Genomic DNA, 12,805 nt, shown 5'->3' with positions numbered 1-12,805 from the left:
CTGGGGTGTTTTGTTAGCCTCGGGTATTGGGAACCTCGAGGTGCAGGTCGAATGTACACACGAACAGAAGAGAGTTCACGCGAGGCGATCGCGTGAACCATTCGACTGGTCACGCGTGACGTCACGATTCGTTCATTCATATTTGGCTAATCTTTGGCTAATCTTTTTCGAGGATTAGCTAAAGATTAGCCAAAATGTGTAGCGTTGCAAGCTAATGATGCGCAACAATGCCCGCTGGGCGAATACTTCAAAGAGTTATTTTTGTGACAAAAATTCCCTTATGGGACAATGCCAACCTATCGTTTGGTTCTGTGTGTGTGTGTTCACCGTTACCAGACGATACATTCAACAGGCTTCCACCGCTAGTGTGCTCTGGAACTGATGGAGAATGGAATTGGCCCCCGCAAAAGGCTCCGAACGCAAACCAACAATCGCATTCCACCCCGCATTGTGGCACGGCGCAGACAACGAGCAACGGGCGGGGAGCAAGAATGGGGAGAAAATTACCCCAAAATTAGACTGGGAATTGCAACGATTTGGTTGGCCCCCGAGGGGTGGGTGTCTGGGGGAACCAGATTTACCCGGCAAATAGAGATGTGCCTAGCATGTGTTGTGATTGAGCATGTGCAGGCTAAAACTAGCTCATTTACCGATTGTCCGACGTTCGCCGGGGTTTGGAACACACAAACAAGAAAAACGTTGACACTGGTCGGTACACGGATTTAAGCTGAAATTGGGTTTTTGTCATTTCGCCCCGGCACAGTTCGGTTGTTTCCTTTCCCATCAGCTGGGGGTGATTAACTTTCACAATGTGCCCAAGTTTTTCAGAAGGCCTTTTTTCGTAAGTAAGTAAACGCAATCAGCAAAAAAACGCACCGACGTACCATCTTTAACGTAATGAGAAGTTTGTGACGGGTATAAATCCTATTTACCGTCTCTAAAGCTTTTAGAAACTGTCATTAACAAGGCTTACCAAAGGGCTTCGTAAAATGATTACGCCCAACGTAACCGGCAACCCCCTCCCGTGTAGCGTGGGGGGGGGGGGATAAAGAAGGCCCCCGGAAAAGGAAAAGTGCCATAAACATTTCATCAATTACCGCGAGATGGAGGGTACATCGTTAGTGTCGACCGGGCCGGGGAAGGATTTTCATACGCGCATAATTTTTAATGTCCCTATCCAAAGAAAATGGCCAACATTGGAGGCCGGAGTTTTGTGGAATTAATACCTGAAAGGTGGTCGGTGAAAGGTCTGTATGTTTGTGGAAACCCCCTCGCAACTATTCCATCATCATCCATTGGTTGGTGAATTTTTCATCATGCACACAACTTACTTACCAAGCTTTCGTGCTGGTTGATTTTATTCCCGTTTTATTGCTTAACTCTCATGACAACCGCTTTTTGCAAGGGGGTTTCCCTTGCTTTTAACCTTCTAAAGTACGGTCAGTGTAGGCACACACACACACAACCGGTATGAAAAATAAAACTTAATAAACTGATGCTCCTCCGGTGTGGTTTACCTTCTCTTCCCGTTTGAGTGCGTTTCTTTACGGAGGACTTTACGAGAGCACATCATGCACGGTCGAAACGGTCTCCTTTTTCCTCTACATATTGTTTTTTCGCTCCCGCTCGGCAACGAACAAGCCTCAAGTTTCGTCGGGAATGTGATAGGATGAGGAATGCATGGACCACCCGGGCGTCCATCGTCCAACGAAGCGGGCAAATTCCGGCTCGATACCAATTTCGAACCGAACTACGCATCCTTGTTGTCATGCCTTTAAACCGTCCCAACCCCATGCCCGGGGTCCCAGGGTCTAGCAAATCCCCGTCGGTTGAGTGCGAGCGAAATGTTTGCCAGAAAGGAAACCGAGTCCCCGACCTAAACTCCTCCTCCCCTCCCCCCCGCCTCCCTTGCTCAAACACCGGTCGGTTTTGGGGTTGGTTTTGAGCTTTTGGGGCTTCGTACCGAGACCGGACTCCGGGCTAGGCTTTTCCTCCCCCGCCAGCCTTAGCTTGGCCAAGTGTACGTGTTGCCCGGACGCTGCTCGGGCGGGGTTTATGATCAAAGGATAACGGTACGGTTTTGTCCCGGAGACGATGAAGTCGTTACCCGACACGACAAATCCAGAGGAGGTTTCATTGGTTTCGAAATTCATTTATGCATACCTGAAATGGTTAGGAATGGTTCTGCCGGCGGCCACACTCGCACTCATTCGTGTTTCTTCACATGAAGCCCCCGCCCCCCACCCAGCGTTGCTGTGGAGCACAGTGATCGTGTCAAATGGGGGAGGAAGGAAGTGTTTCTTTTCCCTTTTCGTCGACCTCTTTTCACGCATCAAACTGCGTGTGTTCGGGAAAACTACAAGTTAATACGGGCTCGTACGGCATCCCCGTGGTTCTTCTCCTCTCCTTCTCTTGCCGGACTAGATCAAACTGCATATTCAAGATTCCTTACACCACAACGGGGACGCCACTGGAAGTGACAGAATTTGTAACATTTAAAGAATGTATGAATACTAGAATTAACTAACGTTGAGCCGCGTGGAAAAAAGAGAATCTTCCTCGTAATGCCAAAATTAGTGACAAAAAAATGTAAAACCAATATCGTCGGTTTCGCTACATCCTTTCACTGAACCAAAAGCCCATTAGGTTCATTTAGCGTGCAAGGGTCAATTAGCAAACACGTGTCCTTATTAACTATTGAGTTCAAACCAAATTAATTAACTTTCCTACTAATTAATGTTTTTTTGTAGTTTTTTGCTTTGCTTATTTCACTGAACGGGTAGATTGTGTTCAGCAAAGATAAAACTTGACAAAACCACTATCACTTTTAAAATATTCAATTACAAAAAAAAATGCTTGTGAAGGGCCTAATGAGCGACATCAAAAGGAAGGTCCCAAAGTGTATGTCGAAATGAAAATAAAAAGTACGTGGCCTAACCACTGCCGATGGGGGAAAGGTGATGTAGCTGGACAGAGAGTGTAGAGGCGTTTTCACTATTGCTATCGGAGTGTTGCATAATTAAATGATAATTATATGCAAATCCTTTAGAGCCCGCATCCCTGCAAAATAACCGAAATAGGTTGGTTTTCAACAAGCGCGTGTGTGCCTGTGCCGGACTGTGTGCCATCAAATTCATTTCGGCACGATTTTTCCCTATTTTGCTCCCTTTCTCCTTTCCGTTAAAGTATTCCGCTTTGTTTTAGCCAAAGAGTGGTGAAATAAAAACCACTCACCCAAATCGCCAATCACCGTTTAACTGTCGTTCAATTACAGCGCGCAGCAAAAACGATAAGAAACAAAAATATCTGTCCAACAATTAATTGACCCCCCAGTTTCTTGTCGCTTGGAAGGAAAGTGGAATTGGTCGGAAAAACGGATTGGGAATAACTTACCCGTTCAAGCGGAACAGTTTCCGTTTAGTTCCATTTCGGCCACGACGCTGGAGGGTCGAAATTTTCTTTTTCTTTTGTTCTAGCCGAAAAGGATTGTTTGGTTTTTGTTATACATGTGTTTTGTACGTCTATTTCCGGAACAACAAATGGTGAGATAAGTAAATAAATCCGTGTATTTAATGACTCTGCTTAAAACGAAAAGGATACTAAAAATAAGGATAACGATTTTTAAGCAGAAATAAAGTGAAATTTGTTTGGTTTTAGATGAAATATTGTTAGCATGAAATTCTAAATGAACGTCTTACAAATTTTCTTTTCTGCATTTTGATTTAAAGCTTTCTATTTATTTTGAACATCTAAATGGACATCTTACACATTTTATATTCTCTTCCCATGCGTTTTGATTTAAAGCTTTTTATTCATTTTGGCATCATTTCAATATAATCTTAAATGCATAAAAAAGATCCTGACTAATTGCAAGCGTTTCGACAATTCTTTTTAGTTATAATCCTTGCAGAAAAATTGGAATGCAATTTGCAAAACCCAACCGAGCCAAACGAGCAGTTAAAAATGAAAGGTTACTATTTTGTACTGGTATGCATTCAGGCACTTTTGCTGGAAGTTCCTCCCAAATTTCCCAAACATTTCAAGTTTCGTTAACCATCGCCAGAGCATTCAGAGCAAAGAGAGAAAAAAGAGTAGGACATTTCGTCGCACCGAGAACATACTTTGTTGCAAAGCGTATTCCATTTAGTAGCAATTGTCAGGTCCGGTTCTGACAGTTTGTGACTTGGTTGGCTTTTAAGGAACCGGGTGACACGTACACATGTACATAGGCACGCAGAATTTACCTGCTGGGATAGAAAATAACTCCCTGCCACGTCTGCAAAACCCGTCAACTTGTGTGCGTTGGCCAGAAGGAGAATAATACTACCCGGTACCCGGTATTTTACCTTTACCACGCACAACTGCATCCTCACCGACGAGATTGCTGCTCGGTTTGAAATATTTTCTCCCTTTTCCCACCTCGCCTCAGCCCCAGATGCTCCGTCCGTCTCGTGGTTCAGCTTTTCCAAAGTCAAATGCGACTACTTTCCTCTACTTTGGTGTGGAAATTAAATTAGCTTAAGTGGATTTCAGTATCTCGAGCCTGTCGGAGGCAGGCCAGTGAAATGATAATAAAAAAAGAAAAATTGAAACAAAGATATATCCAGAGCGTAAAGTGAAGGAAAGGTAGCTCGTTCGAATGTCGCTAGCTTTGTGCGGGAAGAAGTTCCATTCAAATCAAAAGCGAAGGGTTGTGCATCGGATGGATTGAGCAACAAAAACCCGGCGAACAACAATTGTGCACCGTTGTTGAGTGCAACGAAAAATGCTATCTAATGAAAAGTCCAGGTTTCCATTCCGCCGGAAAATTGGACATAGGAAACGTGTCGCCGCAAAGAACGGACGACGGTTCCGCTGGAAGTGCACCTCCCCGATGAATTCAAGTGCAAATTGTAAAGCCAAATTAAAAAGTTCACTTTTCGATGCAATGAATTTGCTCGGGCTTGCACTTTCGGGTTTTCGTGGAAAGCACAACCGGGTTGTGGAGGGTGGTTGCCTTCCCGACCTACCGCGAAGGGATAAAGTCAATTAGACTTTCCCGGAGGAAAGTTTCCGGACTTACTTCCCCGAGCGCACAGCAGGAAAGAAGTTGAAGCCAAGCCACCTGAGAGAGGGTCGGTGATAGAATGTCGCAAATTGAGTTTAAGTTAAACGAGAAATGAGCGTTGAACTTTAATTTGCAAATTAGTGCTGAAACTGTTACAATTTATTTATGTTCCAGTTCATACACGATGTCAAATGAATTCTACGTTACTTCAATACTTCAATTATTTGCGTTTTTGATCAAAATAACTAATGATTCATATCATGATTCTACGTGATAAAAATAAAATTGAGTGAATATTCATATCTTAACAAAGTAAATTCCCCATCTACTTTGCAATAATAACATGATCGCAAGGATGTCTGAGGCGTCATGCAGAAATGATGCACATTTATGCATTGTGCAAACTCTGGCACTATGCAGAATGCTCTCCAAGCCATTCATTCGAAACTGTCTGAATGCTGGCTGCATCTGACAGCTAAATCTAGCTTCGGGTGGCATAGGGAGGGATAGAATAGAGACCTTTACAATCGTTGTCGGGGTGCACATGTACATGTAGTTGGGATAAGAAAATAAGCCGGCGATCGAAGGATGAGTTGTGTCCGGAATAATTGTCTGAGTGGTCTCCAGATCTTAAAGTTGAGTAGTCCTATTTTAATTTGCTTAATACTGGTCTTCATGATGATTAAATTCTAAGCAATCTCTATAACTAGAAGATTCTACTTTGACGTAAAGAAGCTTTTTTCCCAGAGCATACATTAAATGGTATTTCTCTACGATTGCCATACCACGCAGAGGCTTGGAAGATGGAGTTTCCACTTGCTTGTCGGGTGTTTCACTCACTGCCGAGAAGAGGAGGAAATGTGGCCCACGTTGCACATTCCGCAAACGAATCTAATGAAATGGTTTCCGCAAAGAATGCGTTTCCCTGCTCGGGCTGCTTGGATTAAATGCAATTACCTGAGAAATGCCAGTTTGAAAATTACTTTTCGTAAATAACTTCTTTAATGGAAGCTGTCTACTAATTTTAGAAAACCACTTGCTGAATGAGTTGTCAACAATTTGTTTAATAACAAATAGTCAAATTTTCAATATGTTGTACATTTTCTTTCAAAACGTAATACAAATCCTTATAGCACACTATTTAATAGGTTATTTACCAAAGTTTTTTAATCTCTTTAGTTGTTTTTCTTCATAATGGTTCCTTTAAAGATACCTTAGGATTTAACTGTTCGCTTCATGATCTACCCATGAATAAATTATCATCTGAATCCAAGAACGAATTATTACCGTCCAAAGTGTGGAAAAAAGTTAAATGAAACATGCACATACGAGCACACACTCCAAGTTAACCAAGCGTACAGTTTGCATAACAACACTTCAATTCGCCACCTACTTGAAATTCCCACGGAAATTCCTCCACGAATTGAGTTCGCTTCCGGTGCAGAATTTATTAAAAATTAAGTTTCCCCTGTCTATGGCGCCCATAGGGATAAGGCCTGTATGAGATGAGTATGTTTTTTCCATCGCCACCACGCTTCTGAACCAAACTAACCGCTTTAAACCCTCATGTTACACGACAAATCATTCCATTCCGGCCACAACTAGACACAACTCCTGTGGAAAACCCAACCGCACGCGCGTGTTCCGCGGCCCAACCGGATGGAATTACGGCAATCGTACAATTATTAATCAACGTCAAATCATATCACCATCACTATCGTGGCCGCCCACCGACACCAACCAGTCCATTACAGTCGCCAGGACAACGTCCGGTACTCTCAATGCACTACGGTGCATCTGTCGGTGCATTTGTGTGTCCCCATGAAATGCAATCATGGAGCGAACACAGCACAACAAACAAACACATAATAAAAACAGGTACAGGCTGGTTCTTTTCCACTTCGCGAATTTTATGGGATTTCGTTGCTGAACATGGAAATGGTGGGTTCGCTGCAACAAAGGGAAATTCAACCCATTTGCCAGCGAGCAGCAATTTTCCCGGACAAGCCTAAAGTGGCAAAGAGAATGTTGGGTTGCCGGTTTTTCCTCCACCCTCTCCACCCTTTCCCTGCACCGGAAGCGACCCGAGTCGATCTACCGGCTGTTGATTTTCATCCACTTTACTTGTGTAATGCGCTTTAATTTGCTTTCACCGAGCCTCTCCGAGGTTCGGGCGCGCTACGTTAATTTACTCGGTTTCATAAAACTGGAAAAAAATCGTCGAGAGCCGTGTGTGTGGGTTCGCACTTGCAACGAGGGTATTTTAGTTGAAATAATATATGATGAATAATTAGTTCTTCAGTGCATAAGAAAATATAGAAAAATAGAGTAATTTTATCAAAATTGAAATAAAATGTTGTCCTCACCCGCATCACAAAAAAAGACGGCATGTAATAAATTCGCAATATTAATAGTAATCATCAGCTAAAGCCGGAAAAATTGGTCAACCATTAGCACGTTATTATGATTATGTGTGCATATTCGCGAGAGCCAAAAGTGAAATATATGAACATCATGCGTGTTCAACGTTACAACGTTTCCTAACTAAGACTAATGCCAGCGTTCGGAGCGGTTGCGTTACGGTGCGGGATAAGAGCCTTTCTTTCACCAGCGCCATTTTATTCCTGTGATCGTCCGGGGACAATTGGATTAGTGGTTACAAATGCCTTCCGTGCATGCTTTCCGTGCACAGAGGGTAGAGAAATCTTTTGATCACCAACGACGCTTGTGCATATTTCTTTTTTGGGTTATTTTTTTTTTTTGTGCTATTCCACATATTGCTAAATCATTTTATTACCTGGTTTTAAAAAAACTAAAAGAAAAAGGCGGCCGCAAGGGTTCAAAAGAAAAGCTTCTTACCACCTTTCGGAAGCATCGTGTTTCGTATGGGTTTCCCCGAAATCGGGCATAAGGTATCCATCCAATCGCACGACAATCGCCACCTTAATCCGCTTAGTGAAAGTGTTTATTCGTGTTCCTGCGAATGTTACTGCCGGCCCGAACACTTTAAGCCAGCTTCCATGCGCACTTCTTACTACCAAACGCAGGAAGGAGGTAATTGGAATCGAAATGTTTTTGAAGTAAAATTGTGCCCTCCCTCCAATTGTTGAAAGATTTAGCAGTAAAATGATCACAAACTTGCTTGGAATTGACGATAAGAATTCTTTCTCTTTTCCTTGACGAAAGCGAACATCCAACGTATTATAAATCTAATTAATCTTTATAGCTGTTTTGATTGGTTCGGTGTTTGTTGTCAAACAAACGGCGTTCGGCTGCAATTCGCAAATCCGGTTCGACAATCCCTTGCCCAGAATCGAAATGAAAGTAAACTGTCTACCATTTTGCTTGAAACGGAGGGTTGGGAGGGAGGGAGAGCCGTTTGGTCTTGTCATCGGTTTGTCATCGAGCCAGTTCGATCGGATGTCTGCGAAACACTTCTGGGAAAATCTTTTTTCGTTGGATGCGTTTTGTTGATCCGCCAGCCATAAATTGACCTCCCATTTAGTCGCCATGTATCCGCTGGCTGCCATTGTTGTGACGGAGAAACGCAAGGGGAAGAGAAGGGGAGCGAACGCCAAGATCAGTCCAAAACGACGGAAAGCGAGGGGGAATTTATTTCCGGTGATAACGAAGCAATTTGATGGGTTCTTCAATCGCGACACTAAACTTCAGCCAGAGCTTTACCGGTTTTCATCGTCAACCGATGAAAAATCCCCAGGAGAAATAATGGCGTCGGCAAAAGCGACGGCGACGACGAGCGCCGGTGCCTGTGATGAGAAAAGCGAGGCGAAGATAATCGGGAGTGAAATAAGGGACCGGTGACCATCGTCCTCCCGCCCACCAGCAAGTGCCCGCACACGGATCACCTTTTACCGAATCCAATTTCTTGGGATTAGATTTACACCCGTCGGATGGGCGTAGGTTTTCTCCATTTTTTTTGCTTTAGTTTTCCCGACACAATATCACACTTTCCCACCCTTGTGCGGCCAACCCGCTCCCCGTCTCCCGTTCCGGACCACCACCGGCCGAATGAGGCGATTATTCGTGATGTTATGAATACGGGAACACGGAAAAGGCGGAACACTGTTAACAGGATTATGGTGACCTTTAATTTTCTCTCCCCCCCAGCAGAGAGTGGGGAGAGATTGATTTCCTCCGCCAAAGCCGGTTCCCGCTTTGATTTGCTCGGGGTATTTTTCTTCATTCTTCACTACATACTCGGCCCCTCACAAAAAGCGGAAAGGTTTAAAAGGTGCGCTTAGCTCTACGCCTTTTTCATACCGATGAAAAATAGGGCCCCCAAAAAAGGCGAACGTTGGGCACGTGTTTGCTCGTTTCAATGCCAGAAAACGTTCCCAGGAAATGGCCAATGCGAATAAATATCTCTGTCGAGCTTTTAGAGTCCCTTTTGTTGGAGCTGACAGTGTATCCAGATTACTAATACGAGCACATGTTTGTCACAAAGAATTATGAAACGGATCTGTTTCGTGGAAATGTGGAAAATCCAGGCGAACATAAAATATAATTCTTTGTAGACTTGTGAAATTGGTACGATTCAATTATTTTAATAATATGGAAGAAATGCACAGTTGATTTGTTTTCCTTTAACACTAGAAGAGTGTTGAAGAAAAATGAAACTATCACCCAAAATAATGCCGAACATGTTAGGTTGCAATTTTCGATCCATCCCGCTGATCCAATCTAAAAGCATTATCGAGTACGCCATGTTGCACCAAATGTAGTTTTTCCTCGGAAAAACCCCTCCTGCCATGGTCACTTGTGTCACGTAAATCACGACACATCATCATCGCCGAAGCCACATTATGGCGCATAAATCGAACGAGAAAAATCATTTAGGCCGCCTGCTGTGCAAACGGGCACGCAACTAGGTCAAACATTTGGCGGCGATTGTCGGTGCAGGTTCTTCCGGTTACCTACCATTCTGCTGCTGTTCCGTTCCCCGATGCTTAATGATCTGAATATTGTCACCCTGGCTCGCACAACAACAACGGTCGGCTCTCGCTGTCCTGTGGATTTTTAACACCCCGAAACGACGCTTGACCTCGAGTGGCAAGTTGTTGGGGGAGATGGTCGTTTTCGTCAAGTTTCGGTTGTCGCTTTCAACCCCCTCCCCGGGAGGCCATTCGCTAGTCGTAGCATAATGGTGCGACCCACCCCCGACCGAGCGAACAGGAAAACGATCTTTCATTTCCAATTCAGTTCGCCACTTGTTCGTTGTGTTCGATTTTGATGTTCATGTTTTATAAAATGAGGGAAGTTGTAGGTAAAGTTTACTTAAATTTCTAGTAAACTTTCATTGAATATTCATGGTTTTTATTTGCTTCAGTTTGTGCTTCTCCTTTTTGAAACTCTTTGCTTTAAAAACTTGTTTGAAAACAACAAACAAGTTTTTTTTTTTTGTTTTGAGTATTTTTATGTACATCTCTTGCTACATTTAGAGAACGATATAGAAAGTTTTCATGCACCACTGGAAGTCCATTTCGGTGGACGCATTAAAAAAAACCCGAGTGGAGCCCTTCTCCCCATTCGTAACTTTTGCGATCGAACAAAATGCAGACATCATCCACTAAAAGGCACTGCCAGCCATTTTTCGAGTGTACCAGCTGTGCTGTTCTCTTAATCTTCCATCGGTGTGCTTTTTTGGGCGATTTTTCCTCTCCTTCCCGTCGCGCCTAACACCGCTTTCCACGTTCCATTCTCCTCTCCTTTCGTGCTGTGTTTTCCGCTGAACGTCAACTTGTCATCTCACGCGCCGCGGCAACATCAACGGCCATTGTGGCCGGACGCCTGCTGCAGTCATTTTCGGTCGCCGAATGTTAATGTGACGATTGTTTTATGGACATGTGCGCTACCGACTGACCTCCCCGCGCCCCAGTCCTCGGAACCGGAAAAAGGAAGAAATAAACGCGTTCGCCTTCAAGTGGCCCCACTTTGCAGAGTGCAACATCCGCCTCAGTCAGTAACGCAGTTAAGGGAGGGCAAGAAAAGTGAAACAACAAAGGGAGAATATTAAACACTGCAGATTTTTCCACCTGCGTACCTCTCCGAATGCCACCGCGAGTAGAGTGTCCGCCCTCCCGAAAAGTTTCATTCCATTCCGTTCGGTGTGCGAATCCGTACCGAATTTCACCTGCAGGCAAAATACAGTTTTTGCCAGCGTTTCCTTGTGATTATTTTTCCATCCCGCGCACTTTCTTCTACTCCACTCGGCGCTCGGGGAAGATAAACAGAGAGCTTCGAATCGGATCCACTTTTCCGAGATGGAAAAACATAGCCAGTTGTGGTGGAAAGCCAAAAAAAAAGAACACAAGGTACAAAACCATCAGCCAAACGTGGCACGCGTTCAAAATTTTTGCAACGATTTTGTTTTTTTCTTTTTGGTGTTTGAATGAAGTGAAAAGTTTTTCTCGGCGCGCGGGAAAAAAAGAGAGGAAAATCGTCGAAAACTTTTAGGTTATTTTCGCCGCCAGGAATGACAAAACGCCGTTCGGTCGAATGTGCCTGAAGAAGCGGATACATACGGGGAACATGTTTGCCTTCGCTCCGTCGCTGATGTGCATTGAAATGTTAGTTTTGGATTTCAATTTTCACCTTCTATTTTTCTTCGGCCCTCTTGCGGTAGAGTCCTGCACGCGACGTCAAATGAGCTTTCCTTTTGTTCAAGGCTCGACGACGAAAAAGGAAAAAACAAACCATCGTACACTTCGTGAAGTCGGTCCGCTCAGATGGCTAACTAACTCGCACTCCCTGCGCTGGCGGGTGTTGTTGGTCTTTTGTTAATTCTACACCTCGCAACGTTGGCCACCACCAGTTTCCATGTGTGCGCACCGGGAAAAAAAAAATGGTGAGCCAAAGAAATGCCGGTAGCTGTGCTCGTATGAAAACATCATTAAAAATTTAAACCAAACATCGAACGAACAAACGCGGCACACAATGGAAAGAGGAGAAAGCTTTTTCGTCTTCTGATTTCGTCTTTCGGTTTGCGCTTTGCTTTACTTTATTATTTTTTTCTTCTTGATTCTTTGCCCCACGCACGCGGTCGCGCTCCGTTGCTGGCAAGGATCTTCGCCGCCCTCCTCCCACCCTGGTGTGACGGAGGAATGGTAACGCTGGCGGTGACATTCCCAAGCATCTGCTGGCGAACGCTGAAGGTTATGAAGTTACAAAAGCGATAAAACAAACTTTTGCCTTCTGTTCTAACGCCCGCGCGTGTGGTGGTTCTGCGAATCCGGGGCCGAATGAAATATTGCGAGCGCTGGCGGTAAGGGGGGGGGGGGGGGGGGGGGGGGGGGGGGAAGGGGGAGGGGGAGGGCTGATGGTGGTGTATAATTTGTCAAAGTTGGCAAGCTTTTGCGCGGCGAACGCATCATAAAAATGCTGTTAGCTGCTGCACTCAACGCGAAGGACAAACATAACGTAACGGTGATGTTTCAATTAAACAACACAGATATATTCCCGTCCAGCATAAAAGTGTGTGTTTTGGTGACGTCAAAACAGTGTAAAGAACTTTGAAAAAAATAGAAAAACTTCTTTATTACCAGTACTATTCAGCATGGACTTACAGCTGTTGGGGATAAGAGTTATGATTATTCACAAGAAAAGAAGTTGTTTCAAAAATATATAAGTCACTTTTAACAAAATAACACTGAATGGGAAGCAGAAATTTCAAAAAGAAATCATACGGATTTAGAAAACTATGAATTAACAGTTAAGTTATGTATAGTACATTTTTGGACG

At 44.0% G+C, this 12,805-nt stretch overlaps 1 protein-coding gene across 2 annotated transcripts in view; it reads left to right on the top strand.

Moving 5' to 3' along the window:
• Positions 1-12,805, top strand: part of LOC131266464 (uncharacterized) — a 97,855-nt gene that overhangs the window by 76,435 nt on the left and 8,615 nt on the right. The window lies entirely within an intron of this gene.

This window comes from Anopheles coustani, chromosome 2 (assembly GCF_943734705.1).
Source record: "Anopheles coustani chromosome 2, idAnoCousDA_361_x.2, whole genome shotgun sequence".
Lineage (NCBI taxonomy): Eukaryota > Metazoa > Arthropoda > Insecta > Diptera > Culicidae > Anopheles > Anopheles coustani.
The sequence above is the reverse complement of the archived record's forward strand: the minus strand, read 5'-3'. Positions and strand labels throughout refer to the sequence as shown.